Source organism: Gossypium raimondii, chromosome 12, assembly GCF_025698545.1.
Source record: "Gossypium raimondii isolate GPD5lz chromosome 12, ASM2569854v1, whole genome shotgun sequence".
Lineage (NCBI taxonomy): Eukaryota > Viridiplantae > Streptophyta > Magnoliopsida > Malvales > Malvaceae > Gossypium > Gossypium raimondii.
This window is the reverse complement of record NC_068576.1, coordinates 27,651,582-27,658,851: the sequence shown is the minus strand read 5'-3', so window position 1 is coordinate 27,658,851 and position 7,270 is coordinate 27,651,582. Positions and strand designations below refer to the sequence as shown.

At 38.1% G+C, this 7,270-nt stretch overlaps 1 non-coding gene across 1 annotated transcript; it reads left to right on the top strand.

Moving 5' to 3' along the window:
• The first annotated feature begins 6,887 nt into the window (after positions 1 to 6,887).
• On the top strand, positions 6,888 to 6,994 carry LOC128035683 (small nucleolar RNA R71). Its single transcript, XR_008192235.1, has one exon. It is a non-coding gene; the product is annotated as a small nucleolar RNA R71 (small nucleolar RNA).
• The last annotated feature ends 276 nt before the right edge of the window (positions 6,995 to 7,270 follow it).

The window sequence follows — 7,270 nt, the reverse complement described above, 5'->3', positions numbered from 1 at the left end:
AGTGCAAATGAACACATATTTATAGTCTAAGCCTAAAGTAGCCGAATGGGCAAATAAAGATGCTAATAGTCAGCAAAATTAAAACAAAAGGAGCTGGAAAATTCCAAGAAGCCTCCTTAAACGTCCTTGGGAATTTTCATGCATGAAAACTCAAATGGACAGCTTCTAGATGAAGTCCATTCAACTGGACATTAATTGGAATGTTGGTGAGTTGAATGGAATGTCTTGGTTCGACCAAAGAGACTAAATGCTTCTTAATTGAGTTGCTTGGTGGAGCTCAATGGACTTGAGTTTAATGAGCAGCATAAAGCATTGCAATGGTCCTTCTAGTGTGAAAGGATGAATATGAATGGTTCCCTAGTGTGAATACTAAAAACCGATCAGCCATCTAATGTGAAAAGCACCTCTAGCAATGTGAACATCTTAAGTTGCTGCCTTGACAAGCTAGACGGTCAGCTTGAGGAGAGAAATCATCAATTCCTTTGGCTAAATAGATGCTTAGGAGACCTCAATAATCAGTTTGTTTAAGGTCCTAATTCAACTGATTTAGGGAGTTGAATACTTAGGCTGTAAGGTTCATTGTTGAAAAGCCAATTAATTTAAATGCAGCTTTTAATTCCTTCCTTGAGCAGCCGAATGAGCAGCAGCAGATTCAATGGAATTGTGGCGTATGAACAGCCAGATTGGTGTGAACACTTGATCTCCAATAGCCTCTAGGTGTGAATGGATGAAAATGAATAGCTCTCAAGGCGTGAAAAAATTTTATAAGCTGATTGGAATGGTGTGAACAGCTTCTTGTCCATTGCTCTTCACGAACAGTCCTTTGGAGAAGAGAAACAACTGCAAAGCTTTAATTTAGCTTAATGCTCCAGCTCCAAACACATGCACCCTTTTAATGTCGTCCATGCATTAGCCAAATGCATGCTTCCTTCTTTACTACCTTCCTTTGCCATGAAGCTAGCTGATTCAGCGGAAAAAAAACAACAATTAAATTCGGTCAGCACCTATTAAAATCAGCAGCTGAAACAAATTAAATCTTGCACATTAATTCAGCCAGAACATATTAAAATTATGTAATAGCTTATGACACATTAAACACTTGCAATAATTAAAACATATTAATTAAGATGACCTGACTTTAGACATATTAAAAACATGCATTGACATAGAACATATTTAACACACTTAATTAAAATGTCCAGATTTTAAACCAATTAAATACTAACAATTATTTTGAGCTGAATTAACTAATTAAACTATTTTATTTAATTTAGCCCATCAACTAATAAATGCATAAATTAAACCAAGCTGATTTTGAGCTTATTCGAGCTCATGAAGCTGGAAATGAGCTAAACGGAGCTCAACGAGATGGAATTGAACTAATTTAGCTCGCATGGGTTTGCAAGCAACGCTTAGGGAGCTGGTCCAAAAGTGTGCCAGGGGCGTGGTCATATCACTTGCACAGTTAATAATGTTTTTATATATCCATGTTTCGATACATATTTGCTTCTTTTAGAGGACCTCATATGTTTTGATGGCTTGAATTGGGCTAATCTCGGACATCTCTATGATGGGCCATATTCTTAAGCAAACAAATTTCATCCACATTTTTTCTCTTGGCAGCATTAGTTCCTGGTTGAATGATTTAGGTATGGTCGTTCCCATTCAATATGTCCACGTCTCCTTCCCTTCTGTGGGATCCTCACTTTCTTCTTCTTCTTCTTCTTCTTCTTCTTCTTCTTCTTCTTCTTCTTTTTCTTCTTCTTCTTCTTCTTCTTCTTCTTCTTCTTTTAGGATCCTCACTTTCTTCAACTCGCTGCTGTAGAACAGAGTCTCCAGCTATTCAATAGAGGTCCCAATCTGTGATTGTGCCCTGGCTATAGCCTGTCTTCTTTACGTTTGCAAGAATTTTAGCTTTCAAGCACAGAATTGTTATCGTAAAGGGAAAGTAAGCTGGGCCAGAACTTGAACGTCTAACGGCACAATTCCGTATTTCCCTCAGGATGATTTTTCCCACATCAACGGTCTTTCCAATTAAAATCGAGTATAATAAGACCATTCACTCTAATGAGATTGTAGTCCCATGTGAGCTAGGCGTAAGGCTGAATCGGATGAAGTAGAACCATACCTTTGCAAGTGGTGTCAAATATTCTCTTCGATAAGTGTGGATTCCTTGCTTTGACACAGTCCACTTAGAACCTGGAACTATAAGTTCCTCGAGAATTTCTTGCAAATTTTAAGACTTTATATTGCTCATCAAGGAGGAATATTCATCGTTTTCGAAATCAGGCAATTCAAAGAACTCATTAATAGCGTTTGAAGTTATTGGCACCTTGATTCCACGAACTGGAACTTCTGTCAACTCGCTTAAGGTTAAATTTGCATAGAATTCGCGCACTAACTCCTCATCCACACTAGATCTCTTCTCACAAAACAATTTCCAGTTGAGAGTTTCAGCAACCTGACGAATACGCGCCATAAAACCAATATAGTTGCTTTCTTTCAATGTGAAACCTTTCTCTGGATGCATCTATTGATTCTTGAAGATACTCTCATATCTTGCTTTGGCTTCTTCACAGTGGAACTTGTTTTGTGATTCATAAATTTGGGCAAATGCACGAGTTCTCTTGAGAGGCATAATTAACATGATCATAAGATGGTAACAATTATTTTCTCAAAAATTAAATTAATATAAAACTTGGATAAAAATTGACCCTTTTATTTGAAAAACTAAAAATTTATTTTGTCATTTAGGGAATAATTCCCAGGAAAGATTGGAGAGGTCACAAGCGGTCCCGCTTGAGTTCTAATTTCCTAGACAGAATTTATTTAAACATAATAATCTCGAAAATATACCTTAAATCATTTATTCAAATAGAAGAACAAGAAAAATTAAATATCTATTAAAATGAACGAGATTTGATTCCGTTCAATTTTATCTTCCCAGTAATGTTTCTAGCGTTGAGCATTAACTCAAAAATTACCTGTCTTACCTTGAAGTTCAACAACTTTGTATGGATAGACTCGATGAATCATAAATGGACCGGACCAACGTGATTTTAACTTACCTAGAAAGAACCTTAATTTGGGATTGAATAACAATATTTGCTGACCTGCTTCAAATTCTCGAACTCGAATGTGCTTGTCATGTCATTTCTTGAGTCTCTCATTAAGTAATTTGGCATTCTCGTATGAAGACATTCAAAATTCTTCTGACTCATTAAGTTGAAGCATCCGTTTCTCTTTGGCACTTTTAAAATCCAAGTTGAGTCGTTGGAGAGCCCAGTAAGCTTTGTGTTCTAACTCCAAGGGATATGGAAAGCTTTCCCAAAGACTAACCTATAGGGTGAAATCCCTAAAGGTGTCTTGTATACTGTCCTGTAAGCCCATAAAGCACCATCCAGTCTTTTGGACCAATCTCGTCGACTTGGGCAAACTACCTTCTCAAGTATGCCTTTGATCTCCTTGTTTGCCAATTCGGCTTGCCCATTCGTCTACGGATGGTAAGCTGTAGCGACCTTATGTTTCACTCTATGTTTATCTAATAACCATCTCAACCACTTGTTCACAAAATGGGACCCTTCATCACTGATGATGGCTCTTGGGGTTCCAAACCTTGTGAACACATGTTTCTGCAAAAACTTTATTACAACCTTAGCATCGTTTGTCGGATATGCCTCTGCCTCAACCTACTTAGACACATAGTCTACTGCTACTAATATGTACTTGTGACCAAAAGATGGAGGGAAAGGATCGAGAAATTCAATACCCCAAACATCGAATAATTCTACTTCAATGATGTTTGTTCGAGGCATCTCATTTCTGTTTGTGACATATCTGACCCTTTGACATCGATCACAACTCTTTACATAAGCATATGCATCTTTGAATAGTGTTGGCCAAAAGAATCCGACTTGCAATACCTTGGCTGCAGTACGTGTACCTCCGAAGTGTCCTCCACTTAGAGCTGAGTGACAATGGTATAAAATCTTATGTACTTCATCTTTTGCCAAGCATCTCTTGATCATTTGATCTGCACACTTTTTAAACAAATACGATTCTTCCCAGAAATAGTACTTCACATCATGAAAAAACTTTTTCTTTTGATGATACGTCTTATCAATCGGCATCAAACCACAAGCTAAAAAGTTAGCAATATTAGCAAACCAAGGGGTATTATGGACATGATTTACCTTCAGTATGTATTCATCTGGAAACGTCTCTCGAATTGGTATGAAAGGAGAGTTCCCTTCTTGCGGCTCCTATCTGGACAAGTGGTCTGCTACTTGGTTTTCCACTCCCTTTCGATCTTGAATTTCTAGATCAAACTCTTGAAGTAGAAGTACCCATCGGATCAATCTCGGCTTAGCATCTTTCTTAGCAAGTAAATACTTAATTGCTGAGTGGTCCATATAAACAGTCACTTTGGTACCTACAAGATAAGATCACAACTTGTCAAAAGCAAACACAATAGTAAGTAACTCTTTTTCTATTACCGTGCAATTCAGTTGAGCTCTTGTCAGAGTCCAACTCGCATAGTAGATTGGATGAAAAACTTTGTTCCTTCGCTGACCCATGACAGCTCCGATTGCAAAGTCACTTGCGTCACACATCAATTCAAATGGCAAATCCTAATCTGGTATGACTATTATGGGTGCCGAGACTAACCGACTCTTCAAATCATTGAAAGCTCTTAAGCACTCCTCATCAAATTTAAGCGATGTGTCCTTCATGATAGGGTTCAGTCTTCGTTGTCCATCAATCGTCCCTTTTTCACCATCTTCTAAGATAATCTTGTGCATGCATACAGATGGACTAATTTCGTAAATATCGGCTATGGTCCATCCGATAGCCTTCTTGAATTGTTTCAACACCAGGATGAGTTTCTCTTCTTGCTCAGTATTTAATTCTGCTGAAACAATCACAAGTAGAGTAGAAGAGTTACCTAAATAAACATATTTCAAATGTGAGGGAAGTACCTTCAATTCTAATTTAGGTGGCTCCTCGATTGACGCTTTTGGTTGGGTATAATCCCTTTTCTCTAACTCTAAAGATTCAAAGCGGGATTGAGGATTAAATCCCCTTTGATTAGCTTCTAACAAAGCTAAGTATTCATCCTCCTTTTCATCATTTGGAGGATCTGATGTCAAAATTTGTTCCAATGGGTCCTCAACATAATTGAGTTCCTTCTCCACAATTAAATCCTCTAAATCGGGCACTGTTGAACAATCATCAATTGTGTCAGGAAATCATATGGACTTAAAAACTTTAAATGTTACCTGGTCACCCTGAACATGCATAGTAAGCTCGCTCTTCTACATATCAATAAAGAACCTTCCGGTTACTAAGAATGCTCTTCCTAGGATGATTGGCACCTCTTTGTCTGTTTCAAAGTTTAGAATCACAAAGTCAGTAGGAAAGATAAATTTGTTTACACGTACCAATACGTCCTCGATTTTTCCTTCTGGATGTGCTAAGGATCGATCTGCTAATTGAAGTGTAACCGTAGTAGGTCTAACTTCACCTATCCCCAACTTCCTAAATATTGACATGGGCATCAAGTTGATACTCGCACCCAAGTCACATAATGTCTTACCACAATATGTTACTCCAATATTGCAAGGTATGGTAAAACATCAAGGATCCTTCAATTTTGGGGGTAGTTTGTCTTGAAGATATGCTCTGCATTCCTTCGTTAGGGCTACTGTCTCAAATTCTCCAAGCCTTTATTTTTTAGATAGGATATCCTTCATGAATTTAATGTAGTTCGGCATTTGTTCAAGTGCTTCAACCAATGGGATGTTGATATTAAGTTGCTTGAGTACGTTTAGGAACTTTTTGAATTGAATTTCCTGCTTCTACTTCTAAAGTCTTTGAGGATAGGGTGGTGGAGGTTTCTTTATTGGAACTGATTGATTCGCTTTCTGTGGAAATTCTATATCTAATGGAGTTATTAGTTTATCAAAATAATTGGTTCAGAAGTTACCTTGTCGGATTTTGTAGATTCAATTTTCGGTGAAACTGGAATTTCAACACTCAGTTGAACTTCCTTTGACCCTTGAGCGTCAGCTGGCTCCTTCTCAACTTCGATAGAATTGGGCTCTGAAGTCTTTCCACTCCTCAATGTCAACGCTTTACAATGCTCCTTCCTTAAATTCCTCAGATTTTCCGTATCACTAGGTAAAGCACCTTGTGGTCGGTTTTTGAGTTCATTTGCAAGCTGGCCCACTTAATTCTCCAAATTCCTTAGAGAGGCATTATTTTTTGCCATTTATGCCTTCAATAGATTCTTTAGGCTATTGGATGGTTCAGCTTGGGTTGGTTTCTGAACCTGTTGGGAAAAACTAGGTGGCTAGGTCGATCTAGGTTGGACATAATTGTTACTGGTTCCTACCCCTTGGTTACTCCAGGAAAAATTTAGGTGGCTTCACCATGATGGGTTATAGAAATTGGATTGTAGCCCTTGCCTTTCTCGGTTCTGGTTCTGGTTACCCATGTAATACACAGATTTAGGGTTCGATGGACATTCTTCGAACAAATGTCCTTCCCCACAATAAACACAGGCTACATTTTCAAATTGATTCAGTGGCTGTACTGCAAAACTATTACACCCATTAGTAGTAAGATTTTTTGACATTGAGGATATTGATGATACTTGAGATGCGAGTGAAGTAAGAGCGTCTACTTCATGTATTCTAGCGACTCGTCTTCCTGATGTTGCTCAATTGGTTGGCCATTAATAATTGTTACTGGCAATCCTCTCAATGGTTTCATAAGCTTCATTATAAGACTTAGAAAGGAGAGCACCATTAGCAGAAACGTCCACTACCATCCTCGTGTGAGCATTGAGACCATTATAAAATGTCTCAAGTTGTATGCAATGTGAGATTCCATGATGAGAGCACTTCCGTAATAATTCTTTGTACCTTTCCCATGCCTCATACAATGACTCATCATCCATTTGTTGGAAAGCAGTGATCTCGTTCCTCAACTTAGCATTCTTGCTAGGCGGGAAATACTTCATAAGGAATTTTTCTGCTAAATCTTGCCATGTTGAAATTGAATTTGGTGGTAATGAGTTCAACCAAGCTTAAGCTCTATCCTTTAGTGAATATGGGAACAGCTTCAATCGTAATGCATCTCCGGGTACTCTGGCTAACTTGAAAGAATTGCTCACCTCCATAAACAGTCTTAAGTGTAGGTGAGGATCTTCGATAGGCATTCCACTGAATTGGCCCACTGTCTGAAGCATCTATAACATGACTAGCTT